Raw genomic sequence first — 24,843 nt, 5'->3', positions numbered from 1 at the left:
TGTTCCAATAAAATTTATTTACAAAACAGTCAGTTGAACTGTGGGTCATTGTTTGTCAACTCTGGCAAAAACGATGAGTGATATATGGACCTATAGGGTTTCAAAGATTCTATAATTTATGTGAAATGGTAAACTACTGTAACTGTAAACAGTAAAAGATATTTATTTTAATTCTCAGAATAACCACTAAAAAATGCAAAGATATGGCAAAAAAGCCAGTAGGAATATTAAAATTCTAAAAATATGTAAAATAATCTCCCAAAGTGGGGGTGAGGAAAGGAGGAATGGAAAACAAAGAGGGAACAAATAATAAAATGGTAGAGACAAAACCACATAAATAATTACACTGAATGGTACTAGGTTGCAGTCAAAAGGCAAAGATTTTAAGAATGGGTTAAAGAAAAAAGAGACCTAACTTGCTGTCTACAAGAGATGCACTTTAAATACAAAGTTACAAATAGGCAGAAAGTAAATGGATAGAAAAAATATATACCATAAAAAAAAGTACACATGAAAAGGCTTAAGTATCTAAATTAATAGCAGATCAAAATAAATACCAAGATACAAAATACTACCAAAGAAAATGAGGAATATTTTATAATGATAAGCATCAATTATACAGGAAAACATAATCAGAAATGTGTTAGCATTTAATAAGAGTTTCAAAATGTAAGAAGCAAAGATTGACATAATTAAAGGAATAAATCAAAATCCCAAATCAGAACTGCAGATTTTAACATCCTTCTCTCAGCAGTTGATAGAACTATGCTAAGTGAAATAAACCAGACATAGAAAGAGAATTATCACATAATCTCCCTTACATGTGGTAAATAAATAAATAAATAAAGTTGTATTCATAGCAACAGAGAGTAGAACTGTGGATACCAGAGGCTGGGGGATGGAATAAAAGGGCAATATTGATCAAGGGGTAAAACTTTTCAATTATAAGATGAATAAACCTAATGTACAGCATGGTGATTATAGATACTAATAACATATTGCATATTTGAAATTTACTTAGAGAGTAGATCTCAAGGGTCCTCAACAGACACATGAAAAAGGTAATCTTGGAAGACAATGGGTATATTAGTTAGTTTGATTGTGGTAATCATTTCACAGTGTATACATATATCAAAACATCATGGTGCATACCTTAAATATGTACAATTTTTGTCAAAAATAGGTTTAAAATTCTTTAAAATAATTTTAAAAGAACTGTGCAAAAAATCATAGAAAACAAAATAATATTCCAATTTGATAGGTCTCAAACACAATAACATCAGAATAAAAATTATTTTCATGTATACCTGGTATGTTACTGTGACAGACAATATGCTGAGCCAGAAATCAAGTCCCAAAATATTTTTACTTTTTAAAGAATGAACTAATCTAGAGTATGTTCTTTTAGCACATAATTAAAGATCAGTATAAATAAGAACTAGAAATATTTGGAAATCAAATAATATATATATAAATGACAGACTGGTCAGAGAAGAATTCAAAAAGGAAATGAGAAAATATATTGAACTAAATGATAATAAACCACATGAAATATGGGAGATTCAGCTTAAGCAGTGCTTAAAGGGAAATTTATACCTTTAAATATTAATATTAGAAAAGAAGGGAATTTAAAATCAATTATCTGAGTTTAAGAAATCAGGAAAAGAAAAACAAATTAAATTCAAATAAGTAGAGGGAAGGCATTAATAAAGCTAAGAGCAGAAATCAATACAATTGAAAGAGAAGAACACAGAAAGTAAGTAAAACCAAAAGCTGGTTCTTTGAAAATTTATACGCTTATACCTAGAAATAACAAATCAAAGATATATTAGAAAATACCAATATCAGGGATTAAAGATAGTACATCACTGCAGATCCTACAGAAATTAAACAGGGAATAAGAGAATATAATGGATAACATTATGCCCATAAATCTGACAATGTGGATGAAATGAACAAGTCCTTGAAATACACAAATGACCAAATGATCCAAAAGTAAACAGAAAACTTAATTACCCTTATGCAGAATACTGACATTGCAATTTCCATAAAAACAAACCAACCAACAGCCAAAAAACACTCTGGACCCAGATGAATTGACAGCTGGTTTCCATAATACATTTAAGGAAGAAAAATACCTATGCTAAACAAATTCTTTCTAGCAATAAAGGAGGAAGAAAGACCTCCCAACTAATTTTATCAAGCCAGATACCAAAACTAGACAAAGATATCCCATGAAAAATATAAATGGATAGCCCTAATGAATATAGATGCAAAATATCTCAATACAATTTTAGCAAATTAAATCCAACAATACATAAAGATAATACATCATGTCTAAACATGGTTTATCCAAGTAATGCTCTGTTGGCATACAACTCAATAAGATGACAAACAACTCAATTTGAAAAATGCTCAAAGGTTTTAAATAGACACTTAACAAAATGTATGCAAATAGACAGTAAGTGCATGAAAAGACAAAAATCCCTAGTCATCATGGAAATAAAAATTGTCCATGATATAATAACACTACACATTTTCAACAGTATGATTAAAGTGAAAACTACTGATGACACCTAGTGCTACTGAGGATGTAAAGAAAGTGGAAATCCCTTACATGGCTGGTGAGACTGTAAAGTGTTTAGCCACTTTAAAAAGCAGTAAGGCAGTATCTTAGAAAGTAATTGAAATACCTACCAAAGACCCAAAAATTCTACTCCTATCTATTTAACTAAAGGAAATAAAAATATATACAGACATATTATTCATCCATTATTCAAACACCCAAAAAGTGGAAACCACCAAAATATACATCATCTGGTAAACAGAATCATTGTACATCCACACTATGGAATATTATACAGTGACAGAAAGAAATGACCTATTAATACATGTAAGAACATGGATGATTTAGCGAGAACTAAAAAACCAAAATACTATGTATATGACACCACTTATATGAATTTCTAGAAAATCTATAGTGACTTAAAAAAGATAAATGGTTGCCTGTGCCAGTGGGTGCTGGAGGGAATCAAAGGGCAGAAGGAAAAAAATTTAGTGTGATGAAAATATTCTACACTTGAATTGTGGTGGTGGTTGTATCCTATGCACAATTTCTAAAATTCAGGAAACTGAACACTCAAAATGGGGGAATTCTACTGTATATAAACTATACTTCAGTAAAACTAGAAAGTGTTTTGAAGTCTCAAAGTACTTTTGTTAGTAGTCCTAGATTTTTTATGCCCTAGTCTTAGTATTGTGGATACTTTAGATTTTTCAGTTCCAAGCTTTGCCCCTTCCCCATCTTGGTAACCTCATCAATTCCAGGACTTCAGCTACTGAAGTTGTCATATCTACACCATAGAATTCACATAATGACTTTAGCTTGTATATGTCTCTTGGATATTTCAAACTCAGCATTAAAAGAAATTGAAAGCAGTCTCAAACCATCCTCAGTTTATCTCCCCAAGTGATGCTAGTATGGTCTTTCAAAAAGAGCTCCTCTCATCACTTAATTCCCCTTCTTATAAGCATCAGTGGCTCCCTGAATCTTTCAGGGTACAATCTCTATTCCTCCAAACATAAAGCGTAAGCATTTTATGAGTTTGACCTTGGCTTAGCTCTTTTTTGTTTCTTTTATTTATCTTTTTAACATCTTTATTGGAGTATAATTGCTTTACAATGGTGTGTTAGTTTCTCCTTTATAACAAAGTGAATCAGCTATACATATACATATATTCCCATACCTCCTCCCTCTTGCGTGGCTTAGCTCTTTATTGTCTATTTCAGTTACTTCCCTTAGGATCCCTTTTTATCATGGGTCAACAATTAAAATGCTTTAGGGTGTGTATAAAGGAGGCGGCATGAAAGAAAAACAGCAGCACAAGAGCATTTTATTAGTCTCCAGGATCAGGAGTTCACAGGTGTGCTGGTTAAAAAGAAAGTGAAGACCTACCTCATCCAAGTATCTTATGCAGCTCTCCTATAGCTCTGACCAAACGCTGCTATCTGGACACAGGTTTAATAGTTATGACTTTTCAATATCTGATTCTTATGTGAAATTGCATGATAATCAATATTTGAAGATAATATTTACAAACTTAAAACATCAAACAAATCAAATGAAACTTTTCAGCAATCTGGATTCCAGACCACTAGCCCAGCAAAACACTTTTTTTAAAAAACATATTTCCAAGTCCTTAAGTATTCTTTAGTATTTAACTTAGTTATCAATTCTAAGGGAGACTTTTGTAATTTCCTCCCTACCAAAAAAAGGTGATTTGGATGCCCTTTGTTTATGCTTCCAGAATAAATACCTAATAATTATTAACTATTTGCTCTCTGCCAAGCACATCCTAAGCCCTCTACAGATATTAAGCCATTTTATATCCCCAACAGCACAGTGAGATAGGTACTTTAATTCTTCTCACTTTACAGATGGTGCAAATGGGGTACGTAGAGTTTTAGTCACATTCCCAATATACAGCTAGGAAATAATAAAGTCAGGGTTCAAATCCATGTAATAATGGAGGCCCCATCAGCCACTGTAGTGCAATGATTCTTATATTTTATGACACAGTACTAGAATCACTGGTGTGTTCATATGTTTGCTCTCTGGATTTTAAATATTTAAAGAACAGGGATTATGTTTTACTTTTCCTTTTATCCTCCAGAGCTGGAACTTATTTAGTACCCTATAGGTACTGGTTGAATGAATTAATGAATGAGGTGATGAGGTTTTGCAAATTTTCAATATTGTTCCTATGATTTTTAACTTTAGAACGTATTATCCTCATTGTAAAATTTCAAACAATGTATTGTAATGTATAGATTATATAAAGTTGCTCCATTCTCTTACTCTCTCTTGCTCCCCCGGTCCTAACCATAAATCCCAAGGATGCACATTTTTACCCATTTCATGATTTTCCATTATTTACTTTTTTAAGAATCCCTATAATTTGAAAAAGGGACTGTGAACCTAACATAACTAAGAATTAGGCTTTATTTTAAGAAAAATACTCAAATGTACAACTCTCAGAATGGATTAGAATAAAACTTCCATTGTTAAGATAATTTTCTCCAGAACTAATAAGTAGTCAAACTGTAGCATATCTGGAATATTCTATGTAAGGAAATTAAACTGTGATATTTATTTTAATGTTGTCAATAATACCAAATTTAAACTGAACTTGGACGGATTGAAGGGAAATGAGTTAGTCTAAACACTAGTCTAAACCACTCAGACGATCATACCTCATGGGTGTGTGGCAAAATGGAAGGGAAAATTAGGATCTGGCCTTAAAACAGTTGCTGTTTAGCAAATTCCAACTGCAAGTTAGACAGTGAGAAGGAGACCGATGGACTTTAGCACATAAACACTTCCACATGGTTTGATGAGAAGAGAGAACTGACAAATATAGAGGCACAAGGCTGGTACATGACCTTATACTACAGACCGTGTGTCTCCCCAAAATTTATACCATAATTCAAAAAGAGTCATGTACCCCAATGTTCATTGCAGCACTGCTTACAATAGCCAGGACATGGAAGGAACCTAAATGCCCATTGACAGAAGAATGCATAAAGAAGATGTAGTACATATATACAAAGGAATATTACTCAGCCATAAAAAGGAGCAAAATTGGGTCATTTGTAGAGATGTGGATAGACCTAGAGACTGCTATACAGAGTGAAGTAAGCCAGGAAGAGAAAACAAATATCGTATATTAACGCATATACGTGGAATCCAGAAAAATGGTATAGATGAACTTATTTGCAAAGCAGAAATAGAGATACAGATGTAGAGAACAAATGTACGGATACCAAAGGGGGAAGGGGTGGTGGGCTGGAGTGCGAGATTGGGATATACACTATTGACACTATGTATAAAATAGATAACTATTTATGAGAACAGACTGTATAGCAGAGGGAACACTACTCAATGCTCTGTGGTGACCTATATGGAAAGGAAATCCAAGAGGGGATATACGTATACATGTGGCTGATTCACTTGGTTGTACAGCAGAAACTACCACAACATTGTAAAGCAACTACACTCTAATAAAAGAAAAAAGATATATTGAAACCTAATTCTCAATATGATGGTGTTGGAGGTGGTCCTTTGGGGGTGATTAGATTATGAAGGTGAAGCCATCTTGTAAGATATTAGTGCCCTGTTTTGTTTTGTTTTGTTGCTGTATGCAGGCCTCTCACTGTTGTGGCCTCTCCTGTTGCGGGGCACAGGCTCCGGACGCGCAGGCTCAGCGGCCATGGCTCACGGCCCAGCCGCTCCGCGGCATGGGGGATCTTCCCGGACCGGGGCACGAACCCACGTCCCCTGCATCGGCAGGCGGACTCTCAACCACTGCGCCACCAGGGAAGCCCCTATTAGTGCCTTTTTAAAAAGAAAATACAAATGGCTCCCTTGCCTCTTCCTCTGTATGAACACACAATAGGACAACCATCCATGAATCATGAAGAGGATTCTCACCAGGGAGTGAATCTGCTGGCACCTTGATCTTGGACTTCCCAGACTCCTGAACTGTGAGATAAATTTCTGTTGTTTATAAGCCACCCTGTCTATGGCATTTTGTTATAGTTGCCTGAATGTATGACGACACCTTACATGAGAACCATATGGAAAAAGCTTCTTACTATGTAACACAGAAAGTACTGACATTGAGCAGAATACTGTTGCTACTTCAAAGCTTCCAACAACAGCGAACATATCTTACTCCTTTAGAGGGCCTAGGTCCTAACTAACTGACTGTGTCTGGCTATACATCAATCAAGTAATTACTTCTCACAGGAGCCCCTCCAATCCACTTCCCAAGGGAAGCAGAGCAGTTCTGCATCTGAGGAAAAATGTGTGTCAGATACCTTACATTTTCAAACAGAATGCCATTTCTGCCTCACGCATCGTTCTCTTTTCAGTCAACACCACAGATAATCGGTGCTTTGGGCTTCTGTCAAGGATTTCAACCATAAACTGACAGAACTCAGGGCTTGCCAAAATCTTGTTGGCAGCGTCTGTTAGTTATGGGATACATTTAACTATTTATTAAGTGCCAATTAGGTATCCAGGTACACGTTGTGAGAAAGCATTAGGTATTACCAAGAATATAAAAATTCTGCAAAGAACGAGTCCAAATTCACATTGTTAATAATAAAGGCTGGGGCTTCCCCGGTGGCGCAGTGGTTGAGAGTCCGCCTGCTGATGCAGGGGACGTGGGTCCGTGCCCCGGTCCGGGAGGATCCCACATGCCACGGAGCGGCTGGGCCCGTGAGTCATGGCCGCTGAGCCTGTGCGTCTGGAGCCTGTGCTCCACAGCAAGAGAGGCCACAACAGTGGGAGGCCCGCGTACCGAGAAAAAAAAAAGAATAAGGGATAAGAGAATGAGAAAGTTTTGGCTCATGGGAAAAATGCCCACTATAGTCCTATTAATAATTTTAATAGTGAAGAAATTATTCAATATATCTTATAGAATTTTACTAGAAAGACTGAACCAGGGATTCCCATATACCTATTACAGTACTATACCACTTTCTACAGTGATTCAGTGAAATTCATGTCTAAGTTTCTTGTGGATATGATGTGTTCATCATCCTATTCCTCTCTCTGCCCAACATACTGCATGAAGCACTTATAAAAAAGAAACAAATTATTTCCTTAAAAAATAGTAGACCTCAATTATAATATCCTGAAAATTCTCATTCAACAAATGTGTACTGATTAAACTTTAGGTTCTGAGCATTCTCCTATATACCGAGTGTAGAGTGATGAAATATAAGCAAAATCCTGTTTCCATGCAACATACAGGTTAGTGATGAAGACAGATAATGCACAATGGTGGTAAATTATATATTTCATGAAGAAATAATTCTATGATAAGTAGTAAGTACAAGTGAAATAATGGGTTCATTGGAAGGGGACATCTCAAGAGTTGCCATTTAAAAGAAGTCAGTCATAGGTGCAAAACCACAGTGGACAAGAAGGATAACTTAAAAATGTTTGATGAGGTATTTTTCTAACTCTAAGATATTTTCTCAGAAAAATTTGTAACAATTGTGAAAATGATGTCTATCTTACATGTTTCATATCTGGAAAAAAAACAAGTAGAGTAAGCTTAGGAATCATAAGAATGGAGACAGAAAAATGCCTGCATCATTGCCCACTCTTTCTTACCACTCAGTGTTTGGCAGTTATAGGAATTTGTGTTGATGAGAAATGCTGGAATTTGCTGCCACCAGATACTCCTCCCTATACAGGTAGCATGAAAGAACATTAAAGCCAAGGATTTTAGAAATCAAGCATTATATCTGGCATGTGATGCCATTTTTAACAGGAGGATATGATGAAATTCATTAGTGGCTCCTCCTTGCTACTGAAATATGGCTCCCTTTTTAACACCTGGCTTGATGTTGTGCTTACACCTAATCTGCAGGCACTTTCCATACCCTTCCCTGTGTAGTAGCCATTTGTATATAAATATTCTCTTTGCCAATAGATTGGAAGTTTCATGAAAGTAGGAATTGGATGTCAAATCCCATTAAAAAGGGCAATGGTTCATAGATAACTTACTCCTTGGATTCTAGTACCTCTGAAGAAATCTGGGTAAGTACAGAATAATTTTTTTTTTTTTTGAGAATCAGGTTGTGATATAATTTATTGTGCTAATGAGGGTTCAGTGGAAAGGATAAAGAACAGGATTTTTTTAAAATTGAAGTACAGCTGAATTACAATGTTGTGTTATTACTGCCGTACAGCAAAATAACTCAGTTATACGTACATATATATATATATCCTTTTTCATATTTTTTCCATTTTGGTTTATCACAGGCCATTGAATATAGTTCCCTGTGCTATACAGTAGGACCCTGTTGTTAGTTGCAGCATGTATTTTTAAGTTCACTCTAATCTGTCTTTTAATTGGTGAACTTAGATCCTTTACATTTAAGGTAACTATCATTACGTTGGAGCTTAAGCCTGCCGTTTTAATTCTTGTTTTCTGTTTGTTGTCTGTTTCTCACTTATTTTTTCTTGTTCCTCTCTTCCTGTAGGTTCCTTGAATATCTTTATAATTTCATTTCATAGACGGTTTTTGAGTGTATCTCTCATATAGCTTTCTAGTGATTTGTCTAGGTATTACATTATATATACTTAACTTATTACAGTCTACTGGTGTCATCATTTTACCAGTTCAATTGAAGTTTAGAAACCTTACCTTTCTTTATATGACTTTACTCTCCCTTGTGTATACTATAATAGTCTCATATATATATATATATATATCCCCTACAAACTATTATCCGACAGTGTTATAATTTTTGCTTCAATCATCAGCCACAATTTAGAAAACTCGAAGGAAAGTCTACATTATATTCTATTTACCCATATTTTTGCTTACTATGTTCTTTCTTCCTTCTGGATGTTCTACTGTTCCTTCTTTTATCATTTCCTTTCTGTTTAGAGAACTTCCTCTAGCGGCTCTTTTAGGGTAGATTTGCTGGCAAAATTTCTTAGTTTTCTTTCATCTGAGAATATCTTGATTTACCCTTCATTCTTGGAGGATATTTTTGCTCAATATAAAAGTCTGGATTGACAGTTCTTTTCTTTCAATGCTTGAAAGATGCTGTGCCACTTCTTTCTGGACTCTATAGTTTTCTTTTTTTTAGGATTTTTTACTGTGATAAAACATACATAACAAAATTTACCATTTTAAGCTTTTTTTTGCTTATATATGGATATTTACTTGGATTATTGTTACAGGCTTACTTTTCCATATTTTTTACCATTTTTATTGGAGTGTAATTGCTTTACAATGGTGTGTTAGTTTCTGCTGTATAACAAAGTGATCAGCTATACATATACATATATCTTCATATCTCCTCCCTCTTGCATCTCCCTCCCATCCTCCCTATCCCACCCCTCTAGGTGGACACAAAGCACTGAGTTTAAGCATTTTTAATTGTAAAATTCAGTGGCATTAAGTACATTCACAATGTTGTACAACCAACACCACTATCCATTTCTAAAACTTACCAAGTAGATAATAACTCCCCGTTCTCCCCTCCCCCAGCCCCTAATAATCACTATTCTCCTTTCTGTCTCTGTGAATTTGCCTATTCTAGGTACTTCATATAAGTGGAATCATACAATAGTTGTCCTTTTTGTCTGGCTTATTTCACTTAGCATAATGTTTTCAAGGTTCATCCATATTGTAGCATGTATCAAAACTCCAATCCTTTTTAAGGATGAATAATATTTCATTGTATGTATATACCACATTTGTTTATAAATTCATCTGTTGATGAACATTTGGGGTACTTCCACCATTTAGCTATTGTGAATAACATTGCTATGCACATTGCTGTACAAGTATCTGATTGAGTCCCTGCATTTAAATTCATTTGGATATATACCTAGAAGTAGAATTACTAAATCATATGGTAATTCTTTTTAATTTTTTGAGGAACTGTCAAACCATTTTCTACAGTAGCTGCACCATTTTACATTCACAGAGGGAATGTACAAGAGTTCCAATTTCTCCACATCCTCACCAACACTTGGTATTTTCTGTTTTTTTCATACTAGCCAACTAATGAGTGTCAAGTACTACCTCACTGTAGTTTTCATTTGCATTTCCTTAACGATTACTGATGGTGAACGTTTTTTTCATGTGCCTTTTGGCCATCTGTCTTGGAAGAAATGTCTGTTTAAATCCTTTGCCCATTTTTTTGGATGGCTTATTTATTTTTTTCTTCTTAGGTTGTAGGAGATCTTTAATACTCTGGATATTAATTCCCGATTGGATATATGATTCATAAGTATTTTCTTCCACCCTGTGGGTTGTCTTTTTACTTTCTTGATAATGCCCTTTAACACACAAAATTTTTAATTTTATGTTCAATTTATTTTTTCTCTCATTGCCTGTGCAGAATTTTTCTACAGAAAACTTTTACTTAAAAATATTTGCTATAAAAAAAGACAACAGTAGCCTGGAAATATGGAAAAAATCCATCTCTAGGTTTCATTGTGAACAGTAAAAACTGTGTAGATCTTTTTCAAGGGGAGGGAAACTGGGCTTTTTCCTTTTTATTTGCTTTCCTGTTACGATTTCAGCAAATATAAAATTTGCAGCTGGTCTCTCTTATCCTGTCAGAGCAATTTAGGTTTTCTCTGTGGGTCTGACAAGAGGGAATACTCTTGTCTTGATTAGCATTAATAGCAATGTTACACATGTACATCAACTATGAATGAATCACAAATGTTTTAAATAGGTCTATGTAAACAAATGTTTGAAACAAAGGATGAAAAGAGAGTGCTACCAAGGGAAAAGGAGCTGCATTTTTATGCTATAGTTTTTATACATCAACTGATATTCAAGACCTTCATGACAAAATAAACCCTAAAACATTCATCTTCTGTATATGAACTATTAATTGACCTTAATCACCTTAAGACTAGCTTTCTTTTCTAAAATAAGGATGTAAGACACTAAGAATGAAACTTGCATGACTACCTTTGATTAAAAAACATCCACTCTCTTACATAAAGTTAAATATTCATAATAAACACCAACATTTATCTTTCTAACGTGTCATCCTCTACAATAATATGATGCTGATTAACCAATGTTTAGTTTTAATGTATTAATATAACCAACACATTCAAATACCATATCTATTAGAACACAAAGAATGACGTTTATCATTTTTATTGAACACACCACACAGCAGAACATTTAGAAAAGATACTTGCATTTGATTGACCTAACACTTGAAATGTCTTCTTCATCTATTCATCAAGGATGTAAAACTCTGTTGGAGTTTACGGAGTATATAATCCCTCTTTCAAGCTGAAAAAGCATCCCTTAGTTCTAGCATCATGCGGACCAGATACAGTAAATCCCCTACATGAGAACTTTCAAAGATGCGAATGTGCCCCTGTACCCCAGCTGTGGTACTGTACTACTCTACCTTTCAAGGTGCTGTACTGTAAGATTAAAAAGGTTTATTTTTTGTGTTTGCTTGTTTTTTATGTATTATTTGTGTGAAAAGTATTATAAACCTATTACAGTACAGAACTATATAGCTGACTGTGTTAGTTGGGTACCTAGGCTAACTTTGTTGGACTTACGAACAAATTGGACTTGACGAACGTGCTCTTGGAACAGAATTCGTTTGTATGTAAGGGACTTACTGTATCTTCATTCCTACTCTTACTAATTTTAGATAAGTTAAGCAAATGTTAGATTTAAGCCATTGCCTTCCAGAATACCAAGTTCTTTATTCAAGAATGTATACTCACATGATAGTCCCTATATCCCCACCCTCACCCCATCACTTCACAGTGAGCCTTTCCAGTTCTCTCTCTGGGTTTGAAGGTTGTGTGTGAGTTTGTTTTTTAAAGAGGTGGTAGTATCTAGAGGCAGTATGTCTTAGTGGTCAATAGCACATCCTCAGAATCACGCAGTCTAAAAATATCTTATCTCTAACTCTAGCTAGCTGCGTTAGCTTGATAAATTACTTAAACTCTCTACCATTCAGTTTTCTCATCTATCAATGTGCGAAATAGCAGTAACTTCCATGATGAGGTAGTTGTGATGGTCAAGTAAAGGTAACACAGATGACGTGTTTAATGCAGGGAGTGATAACTGTAAACGTTGTATTAAATTACCAAGCATCTTTGTTGTTATTACTATCATAATAAGTGAAAAGTTGAATATCATATAAATGGAAGCTATATACACAATGAGTGCTTTAAGAACGTATGGTTAGCCTACATGTGTAAGATTTCTATTCAACATACTGGGGAAGTGACCTGGAAAAAAGTTTTTAAATAATTTTATTTTGTAGATTTTGTTAAATTTAATATTTATAGAACCCTTTTATTTAAAAAGCTGACTTCTTGGCAGGAGAGGTATATTGTTCTGAAACAACCCTCATTTTCTACATATCGCCAGTGTTTAAGAAACATCTAGATTATTTTTCAAAAAGTAGAAAATATTACCAATTCCCTTATTTCCCCCAAAGCAATCAAGTTTCCTTTCACCTATCTGCATAACATTCAAGTTTTACTTTCAAATCACAAATGTTTGGAGGTAAATTATGGTAACAAAGGTTAAACAGAAATATGAGAAGAAAAATTATAGTTTTCTCTTGAACACATATTTGAATTTATTTTCCAAAAGCGAGTATGGAAGTTAACACAATCTAAATCAGGCAATGCTCATCTAATTTTAGAAAATAAAGTTCTTTTTATTTGATGGGAGCAATAAATATTTGTAAAGATGTGATATCTTTCACATGTTTGTAAATTTATTAATTTCCTAACAATAAAAAGTCATTAATCCTATTGCCAGGAAGAGTTTATCTTATAAAAATATGCAATAAGGATGCTAAACACACAGTTCCTACTTCACATGACTATTTTACTACCTCTGCTTTTAACCAATGTTTTTTTCTACTTTGTTGCTATTAATAAACTGCTGCAGTAGAAAATGATTTTCTATTTCTCATCGACAACATGGTAACGTGAAAATAAGACACAAGTAATGTGGCTTTATAAGGGTTTCCAGCAATTCCTAAATTTTCACTTTTAGTGTTCACCCCACTAGACCAGAAAGGATTAATGCTGCCAAATGATGATGATGATAATGACGACAATGACAGTGATTATAGGAAAGCTCACATGTACTGAAATTTTGCTGTGTCAGACACTGTACTAAACACATACACATATTCTTGCCCCACATCATAACTTTATAAGGTATGTACTTTTATCAATCCCATTTTACAGATTAGGAAATTAAATCTAAAAGAGGTTAATTAATTTGACTTCCGTCATTGAGTGTATTAATAGTAGAAGTGATATTCGAACCAAGACTGTCAATCTATGAGTTCAAGAGTTTAACAACTAATGTCTTATAACCGATGACCCTTTGTCAGCAACGGATAAAGGAATGCTCTACAACTCCTGCTGAAGAAGATGACACCCAGTTCATAGGAACACACCCTTGGCCATGCTCACTTTCTCAAAGTTAAAACAATAAGAGTTGTGTGTTGCTTAATTTTTTTCAACAACTAAGGGGCCCTGGCACACTTCCTTTGACTCTGCTCTGCTCAGGCACCCTTCAAGCTGCCATGTAGAAGGTTACTCACAGCTGGAGGTGATTCCAGCCATTCAGCTGTCTTCACGACTGAGGGGATGAACATCTTGTATCAGGCCAATCACCCATTCATGGTTCTCTGTGCTGTGACACACTGGTTGAAAAGATTTGCCCTTACAATAATTTAGTAAGTACCACTTACCTACCAGATAGCAATGTTGATTATGTTACTATCACAGTTCCATACAAAGAAATGTATTCTATCAATTTCAGGATGTGTCTTCTGAATTTCTATAGCTCTTTTTCCTGTGACATAATCTATCATGATTATGTATTGCCATACAATTTTATATATGCTTGTCTCTTTTAAAAATTACACTAATTCCTTAAGTACCAGGTCTGGGCCCTCCAGACTTCTTTCATCTCCCCCACATCTCTAAGTGGTCCTGGCCCCAGTAGGTCTTAATAATCTTGCTTGATGACTGTTCCTCAAACCTTTATCTAATGCTCCATCATTCATACCTAATATGAGGTTAATTCTTTGGGATTTTTTTTCTTTAATGGTGGAAATTTATTCATTTGTGTATTTTTTAAAAATTCAACTTGGCTTGAAACAACATCTTTCATTTTAAAGTGCTGACCAGGATGTGGAATGCACTCTTAGAACACAGCCCATCCACCTACAGAAATTCACTTCCTCAACCTAGATGTAAAAGCAGCTATCATGAGTTTGATACTATATTTCGTACGAAAGTAGTAAGAGAGATGATGTTATCTGCAATCTCATTGGAGAGTGCCTTAATACTTTAAAACAAATTACAAAAAGCACATGCAAATACTCTGGGATGCATTATGAACATGTCAGCTTGGAGTGACATAAGACTAAATGCATCTATGTGAGATTTCTGTGAGACACTGTAGTCAAAGCTTGTAGCTTTACCGCACAGAACACATATCTGCTTGAACCTTTTTTTTTTAATTTGGCAGTTTAATCATGTCAGGTTGGAGCTGATACTGGAAGCTGCTAGAAGTCAAAAGCTATGCCCCATCTTCTAGCTGAACCAAGTAATATGATATCCCAGAACTGAAGGTCCAAACACTTTTCTATTATTCCTTTTTGTATGAGAATTTTAATTTCGATTGATATTCTCCTGAAATTTTATTTTCTAAGCTTTAGTGAGGTATAAATGACATACAAAAAACTGCACACATTTATTGTATACATTTTGATGAGTTTGGACATATGTATACACTTGTGATACCATCACCTCAATCAAGGTACTGAACATACCCATCACTTCCAAAGATTTCCTTGTGTTATTATGTGTGCATGTTTGTTTTTTTTTCAACAACTGAGGGGTAAGAACACTTAACATGAGGTCTATATTCTTAATGTGTTTTCAATGCACCATACCATTTTGCTAACTATAAGTACTATGTTATTTAGCAAATATCGAGAACTTATTCATCTTGCATAAGTATAACTTTATACCCACTGAGCTACAATTCCCTATTTCCCCCTCCTCCCAGGCCCTGGTGATTCTTGCAGCACCGTTCTATTCTCTGCTTCCATGACTGACTATTTGAGATACCTCATGTAAGTGGACTCATGTACTTTTTGTCCTTCTATGACTGGCTTATTACACATAGCAGAATGTCTTCTAGGATCATCTATGTTGTTGCAAATGGCATGGTTTCCTCCTTTTTAAGGCTGAATAATATTCCAGTGTATGTATATACCATACTTTATGCACTTACTTAAGGGGCATTTGTATTGTTTCTATTTCCTGGCTATTGTGAATAATGCTGTAATGAAATGAGGGTTCAGCTATCTCTCTGAGACCTTGATTTCAGTTCTTTTGGATATATACTCAGAAGCTGGATTGCTGAATCACGTGGTAGGTCTAGATCTAATTTATGAGAAAACCTTGATACTGTTTTCCAATGTACCCTTGGTACACTGTTGAGGGGAATATAAATTGGTATGGCTACCACTGAAGATAGTATGGAGGTTCCTCGAAGTACTAAAAATAGTACTGTAGCATGACCCAGGTATCCGACATGTGGGTATTTATTCAAAGTAATTGAAATCCAAATCTCAAGATAGAATCGTGAATTTTGAGAAGGCCAAAGATAAAGGAAAGATTCTAAAAATTGTCAAAGACACAAAACCTAGAGGTACAGAAAACCAAAAAAGGAATAAGAACCAGCCTGTAATCAGTCTTCTATCTACCAGCATTACACTGTTGCTTTCAAAGCTCTTGTGACAGTGACTTTGAAACTGGATTTTAGATGCATATAACCTACCTAACAAGTTTGAGGACAAAGTTAAGGCATTTTCAGAAATTCAAAAACTGAATTAAGTTACACCTCAAGCATCCTTTCTGATGAAAAAAAATTTTCCAAGGTACCATCTCTAAAGTAAGTTTGGAATGTTAATAACAGCCCCTATCTCCCCCGCCCCCAGAAAAAGATTGCAATGGAGTTAATAGATACATAAAACCAAGAAAGCCATAGACTTTTGATATATTGATAGAAGCCACATTATCCCACTCAGAGTCTGGCAGTGTTTACAATGTACAGGGAAGATTTCCTTTAATCAAAACAATTTTCAAGCAATCTTCTGATACAGAGATGTAAAGTAAATCTTTATAAGGATTTGTTTTCTCTGATGTACACCACCACACCTGAGTTGACTTCTAGACTAATCCATACAATTCAATTAAACAGCAATCAGCAATCTGAACCTCACTGCTCTTCCATGTTACTTGTTTATGCCATTTTCACTCCATATGAGAAAGAATTACAGATCTCTCCAGTCCTTTAATTAAGTGTCCAATCTATCCCAATCCAAAATTAATTTAGTAATAAACTGTTTTCCTTCTTTTTATTTTTTTTTAGGAGAGGGTGTTATCTTTACTTCCAAGCTATAGCTACCTTCAGAGAACAATCTCTACAATAAACTTCATGACCTCCTTAAATAAAAATGTAATAATTACAAATTAAACAGTCAAATGTCTCTAAGAATAATTTATTCAAGATGATGACTGGACTGGATTCTGTAACACAGTGTGAATAAGAAAATGTAAGTTATGAATGATGCTGTGAAACATGCTTTTCCCCCTAATCTTAATGAAGAAAAAGAAATCCAGTGGATTCAGGGGTGGGGAGTAGCATGATGAGCAAGAAAGTCACGGTTTAATCGTGGAGCAAACTAAAATGTGTCAGGATTGACTTAACTGAAAAAGAATCCATTGGACCTGGAGGAAGTATTTTCTGTCAAGTGACACATCGGTTATGATACTGGATATATGCAGATAAAAAACAGTCTTAGCACATTACTGCATTGCATATTGAGCCACAGTTACAAAATAAAATTCACTTAACTAATTACTTGTTTTAATTTTTAAAAATCAGCACAAAAAATAATACATGGACCATTTATAGTATATGATTACAGAAATAAAAGTAAATGCTATTAACCCTGATAATTAGACGTAATGATATGTGCGAGAAAAACTACAAAACAGAGAGGATACAAGAAGTAGATGAAAGGGTATGTTTGCTATTCTATCACCCATGGAGTAGCATTGGAAATCCTGGCAAAAGTCAAAGAAATTTTTTTTAAAAATTATGTTTTTTTCCGATTACAAAAGTAAACAAAAATCAATCAACAATACAAAGTATACAAGGTAGAATGAGAAGTGAAATATGAGATTTATCTTTGTGGCACAGACACAATAGGTATTGCCTACATTAACAGAAAAAAAGTTGTATTAAAAAATCCCCTTTTTAGAGTTCGAGAGTTACTGATCAGAAAACAGAAAACAAACTGTTAAAACAGTTAAAAGTGTCAGATTCTCATATGTGGAGACAGTTGGGGGAGTTGGGAAGAGGACAGCATACTGGATTTCTTGCCTTGTGCGTTATTACTTACTTTTTAATTTAAAAATAGTAAAATTTATAATATGTAGTTCTATTTAACCTGTTAGGCAAACCTGAATTAAAGGTACTATTTGTGATCCTCTGTATTTTGAAGATGTCTTAAGCAATTCATGTTTTTGTGCAAATAAAATTGCCTCCATTATGTCAAAATTCTTAACACCGGGCTTCCCTAGTGACGCAGTGGTTGAGAGTCCGCCTGCTGATGCAGGGGACGCAGGTTCGTGCCCCGGTCCGGGAGGGTCCCACGTGCCGTGGAGTGGCTGCGCCCGTGGGCCATGGCCGCTGGGCCTGCGCGTCCGGAGCCTGGGCTCCGCGACGGGAGAGGCCACAGCAGTGAGAGGCCCGCGTACCGCAAAAAAAAAAGACAAAAACCAAAACAAAACAAAAAATTCTAACACCATGTAACTCAAAAGAAATAAGATATTAATCCCTAGAAATATGCTTTAGTAAGTAGAGATTTTAAAAATACAAAGCACTTTACACTATGGAAAATTATTGAGTATGGAAATAAAATGTGAAATATTTTCTTGGTGAAAAAAATGAATATGTGTTCTCATTTTTAAATGTCTCAGACATAAAAAAGGATTGGGAACAAGTTAAGAAATGCATATAAAAATATAGGTATATTAACACACCATTGTAAACCAACTATACTTCAGTGAAAGAATAAATTTTTAAAAGTAAAGGTACTAGATATCTGTAAAAGGAAATATCACTCAAAACCACAGGTTCATCTTTTCATGTGCCTCTTGGCCACCTGTATGTCTTCCCTGGTGAAATGTCTATTTAGGTCTTCGCCCATTTTTGAACTGGATTGTTTCTTTTTATGAGACTGAGCTCCATGAGCTGTTTGTGTATTTTGGACATCAAACCTTTGTCTGTTGTTTCATTTGCAAATATTTTCTTCCATTCTGAGGGTTGTCTTTTTGTCTTGTTTATGGTTTCCTTTGCTGTGCAAAAGCTTTTAAGTTTACTAAGTCCCATTTGTTTATTTTTGTTTTTATTTCTGTTACTCTAGGAGGTGGGTCAAAAAACATCTTGCTGTGGTTTATGTGAAAGTGTGTTTTTCCTGTTTTCCTCTAAGAGTTTTATAGTGTCTGGTCTTACATTTAAGTCTTTAATCCTTTTGGAGTTTATTTTTGTGTATGGTGTTAGGGAGTGTTCTAATTTCACTCTTTTACATGTAGATGTCCAGTTTTCCCAGCACCACTTATTGAAGAGGTGGTTTTTTCTCCACTACTGGGCATATACCCTAAGAAAGCCATAATTCAAAAGGAGACAGGTACCACAGTGTCCATTGCAGCACTATTTACAATAGCCAGGACATGGAAGCAACCTAAATGTCCATCGACAGATGAATGGATAAAGAAGATGTGGCACATGTATACAATGGAATATTACTCAGCCATAAAAAGAAACAGAATTGAGTTATCTGTAGTGAGATGGATGGACCTAGAGTCTGTCATACAGAGTGAAGTAAGTCAGAAAGAGAAAAACAAATACCGTATGCTAACGCATACATATGGAATCTAAAAAAAAAAAAAGGTACTGATGAAACTAGTTGCAGGGCAGGAATAAAGAGGTAGACATAGAGAATGGACTTGAGGACATGGGGTGGGAGGGCGAAGCTGGGGGGAAGTGAGAGTAGCATCGACATGTATACACACACTAACGAATGTAAAACTGTTGGCTGGTGGGAAGCAGCAGCATAGCACAGGGAGATCGGCTCCGTGCTTTGCGATGACCTAGAGGGGTGGGATAGGGAGGGTGGGAGGGAGACTCAAGAGGGAGGGAACATGTGTATGCATGTGGCTGTTTCGCTTTGTTGTGCAACAGAAACTAACACAGTATTAGAAGCAATTATACTCCAATAAAGATCTATTAAAAAATAACCCACATGGTCCTTAAATTGAATGTATCACTATATACATACACATACATTTATACATATATTATACATATGTGCATGTGTATACATAAGTGTGTATATATATATGTACACATGTATACAGACAGTTGACCCTTGAACAATGCGAGTCTGAACTTCGCAGGTCCACTTATATGCAGATATTTTTCAATACTAAATATTACAGCACTGAAGTCTGTGGTTGGTTGAATCCAGGAATGTGGAGGAACTGATGATATGAAGGGCCAACTATAACTTATACACGGATTAACCACCGTGCTCAAGGGCCAACTGTGTATATGTATATATCACATATCATACATTATTATACATTATATATTATATATAAATAAAACAGAGAGCACAGAGAGCAATTATGCCTCAAATTTACCTGACCTATGCCTTTTCAAAAAGTTATAATGGCAGCAAATATATGATGATTCTTTTAAGAAGGGACCAATACTTGAACAATGATGCTTTCTACAAACTTCTCTTAATCTAAGAAATAGCATAACAGATGTTCCTCCATAATCAAGTGTACATAGGAAATGAAAACCCAAAGGCTGTTTCATAGCCTTTTTTTTTTGTTTTTTGCAGTACGCGGGCCTCTCACTGTTGTGGCCTCTCCCGTCGCGGAGCACAGGCTCCGGACGCGCAGGCTCAGCGGCCACGGCTCACGGGCCCAGCCGCTCTGCGGCATGTGGGATCTTCCCGGACCGGGGCACGAACCCATGTCCCCTGCATCGGCAGGCGGACTCTCAACCACTGCGCCACCAGGGAAGCCCTGTTTCATATTCTTAATCACATTAAATAAGTACTACTGTGGAAAAAAAGCCATTTGTGGTAAGCAGCATGAGCAAGGGCTACTGGGGTCCTCCAGCTACCCTTTTTCCCTGGGGGGAAGTTTCCAACAACCAGGTACTTATTGACACTGGTTTTCTTAGGGTATATGCCCAGTAGTGGAGAAAAAACAACCTCTTCAATAAGTGGTGCTGGGAAAACTGGACATCTACATGTAAAAGAGTGAAATTAGAACACTCCCTAACACCATACACAAAAATAAACTCCAAAAGGATTAAAGACTTAAATGTAAGACCAGACACTATAAAACATATAACCTTTACAAACTGGTATGATGTGTCTTTACGGCGTCATTTTTACAGTCACTGTGAATATGTGCATTCTGTGAATACACGGGTATGGAATGCAAGAGCAAATCGCCTGAAAGTATCACCAAGAAGCAGAGAGGGACCCTTGAGTTCAAAATATTCTACTCATGAGCTGTGGGGATGATACTAAGTTTGTAGAACTCTGTAAGATTTGTCACAATGTAAAGCTTAAGGCTCCCAAAACAGAAATCTGCCGTGGAGTCTTCAATATTACACATATAAAGGTTAGCCCAGGCACCACACCTTGTGGAATACTAAACTTCCTTTCTATGCTTTGCCTTTATCACAACCTACACTGAAAAAGAAAAGCATCCTGAGAGAGTCACGGACATATACACACTAATAAACGTAAGGTAGATAGCTAGTGGGAAGCAGCCGCATGGCACAGGGATATCGGCTCGGTGCTTTGTGACCGCCTGGAGGGGTGGGATAGGGAGGGTGGGAGGGAGGGAGACGCAAGAGGGAAGAGATATGGGAACATATGTATATGTATAACTGATTCACTTTGTTATAAAGCAGAAACTAACACACCATTGTAAAGCAATTATACCCCAATAAAGATGTTAAAAAAAAAAGAAAAGCATCCTATACAACTCCAATATGTACAAGAATAATTCAGCAATAGAATAAAAAGTTCCTGAAAACTGTGAAAACTGATTGGGTAGATTTATGATTTCATATGAATTTTTATGCACTCCTAAGGCAAGTTAACTAGAACCACAAGAACCCTCTTTCGTTTTGAGATTCCTTGTTACATAAATTCTCCCTCAAAGAGTTCCTCTCTGCTGTGAAGATAGCTGTAGGTTTGCACACATACACTGCTGAATGGCAATTACCTATATGTGGATTATGTAGATAAATCCTAACCCTTATCTGCCCCCAAGGGGTCCTCAATTCTCTTGTCAGGGTATCTGGCTGCAATGAAATGGCACTATAACTTAAATTCAGATTTTGAAAAATATGATCTGCACACATTCAGACACAGGTAACACAACTGAGAAAATACACAATCAGAATAATTTCAAAGATTCTTAGCCCTACCTCACAACTTTTCCAAAGTTTATTGAATTGCACCAACAACTCAGTGGAGGGGAGGAGCAGGATATCACTAATTTAATATGCTCCCCAGGTGCGTAACAACGTTGGCAACCTGCACCTCTTGTAAATTATCAGGCTCTAGTTTCAGACTGAACAAGTTTGAATGCAACTTTTGTGACTTACTGGCTAAGTGAACTGAGGCAAATTACTTTAATTCTCTATTCTGCAATCTCTCCACTCTAAAATGTATACCATAATATTATCTGTCAGGATTATTTATTGCATTAAAAAATGTAATTCATGTAAAGTAGTACCTAGTAAGTATCAATCAACAGTAGCTGTTTTATTACTATTTATTTTGTGGTTATATTTTTACATCTCTATTTTTGTCTATAATCTGTATGTATGACAGAAACAATATTCACCTACTCTGAATTTACTTACCACCTACTATACACGAGGTACTGAAGATAATACGTGAAGAATAAAAGTCCCTGCTCACAATGAATGCCAAATATGTGCAAACTGCTTTGCCAAAGTAGACTACTTCTGATCCTCTCCTCCAACATGAAGTAAGTTTTATTATTATTATTGACTACTTTCTAGATGAGGAAACAGCCTCATACATGTTGAGAGTTGTCCATGATCTAATAGCTAATAAATGCCAGCAACAGTTGAGGTAAGTTATTCCAGCTTCTAACCCTCATTCCATTCTACCTTTCTGATTTTGACTCTCAGCAGAGATAGCCACATAACCACCCATATTCACGCTCCCCCTTCCACAAGGTATGACCATTGCTGGGAAAAGGCTGCCAAACAAGGGGTTAGAATTCTCATCCCCTTAGGCTACGGTGGGGCATATGTCTTATTTTGCCTTGTTAAATGTTAGTACCATGGTGTGTATCCCTCTTGAACAAAAGGGAGCTGGAGCTTTCCCTATGCTTTCTCTTCAGCAGCTGCCTTGGAGTCCATGTTTAAGAAGGCAGCATTATGAGACAGAAGAGTAAAAATTCTCTAACAAACTGCACAAAATCAGGATGAATATAATCACTCCCTTTTACTTAAGACTATATTATTTGTGTCCCAAGTGCAAAATGTATATGATTTGGGGAGGGTTAAAAAACAAGAATTTCAAGAGACAATGGTAAGCCCCATAACAGAGTTGACCATAAAGTGAGGACAGAAAAAGATGGTGAACTCTGACAGGGAATTTAGAAAGCACTCTAAAAAAGAAAAAGTTAAAAGAACTAATAGATTTTTCCAGGTACAGAAAAGAGACAAACACTCAATAGAATAGCATTCAAACAGAGTGCACTGTCTGTGACAGTCTTATTTTGAGCATGCTCTATGTGAACATGGATACATTTATCTATTGATGTACAACAAACCACACCAAAATCTAGTGGCTTAAAACAACAGTCATTAATTAGCTCAGGACCCCTACAATTTAAGCGGAGCTGAATGGGGAAGGCTGACATCTGTTCCATGTGGCATCAGCTAAGGGTGACTGAACCAAGGTGTGGGAGAACAGAGCCAGTGCTTCAAAATGGTCCGTTCACATGGCTAGCAAGTTTATGCTGGCTATTATATGGTGCTGAGCTAGGTTGAAACCTTTGGATCCTCTTCACTCAGGCCTCTCCATATGTTCTATAATTCCTTACAGCATGATGAATGAGTTCTAAGATCAAGGCTACCAAAAGAGAGAGCCAGCTGGAGGCTGTATCACCTATTATGACCTAGCCTGCAAAGTTATACGGTGCCACTTCCACCATAGTGTATTAGTTAAGATAGTCACAAAGGTCCATACAATTTCAACGGAAGGGGATATAAACTGTACCTCTTAATGGAGCCATGGCAAATTATTATAAAAAAAAACAATTTGTTATAAACACCAAAGATTGAAAAAAAATAAGGATGACAAGGTGAATTATTATCTACCTGAAAAATCTCTTCTAATCCCAAAATGTCTTGTCAAATTGCTAAAACATGACCAAGTATGTGTTTCAACTTGACTGTTCAGCATTTCAAGTCTGTTTCATATTACCTTTCACCTACAGGGCATGAGGTTGATAGTATCTGATATAGCACTGAAACCTATCAATATAGACCTTCCAGTGTGATATGAAGCTTAGCCAGCTGTTTGAGAAGGTTGTGGTTGATGGTTCTCAGCTTTCAAGAGGACAAAATAATCATTTAACCACTATGTCCTACTGAGTTAGAGAGAATTTACAGAATAAGCAGTTGTAAGGCAGAGTAAGCTCCTGACACCCTTCTAAAACAGGTTGACGTCTAGATATCCTCAAGAAAATCTATAAACTCTTTGAATTATTTCAGATATAATCTAAACTAGAATCAAAGAATAGATGAAATGGCCTTGATCTTCTTAGAGATTCATGTTTAACATCCTCACTGGTTAAAGTTTATAGGCATGCTACAGATTCTGTGTATTCAAGGTTGCCTAAGACCTAGTTCCCTTCTTCTAGGGTTTATAGTTTTGGATGTATAGGAGACCAGGTAATTGTAAGAGAATGCAATGAGCACTATAACATGGTGATGAACGGTGTTCCAGGGGACAGAGAAAAAGTGGGTGGGGATTGAGCCTCAACACTATGCTGTATCTTTAGCTTACAAATGAGGAGATTGAGGCGGAGAGAAGTTGATTAACTTTCCCAAA

Source organism: Delphinapterus leucas, chromosome X, assembly GCF_059928025.1.
Source record: "Delphinapterus leucas isolate spDelLeu-1000000601 "Yukka" chromosome X, BTC_Dleu_Yukka2, whole genome shotgun sequence".
In the NCBI taxonomy this organism is placed as follows: Eukaryota; Metazoa; Chordata; class Mammalia; order Artiodactyla; family Monodontidae; genus Delphinapterus; species Delphinapterus leucas.
Note: the sequence above shows the minus strand (reverse complement) of the source record.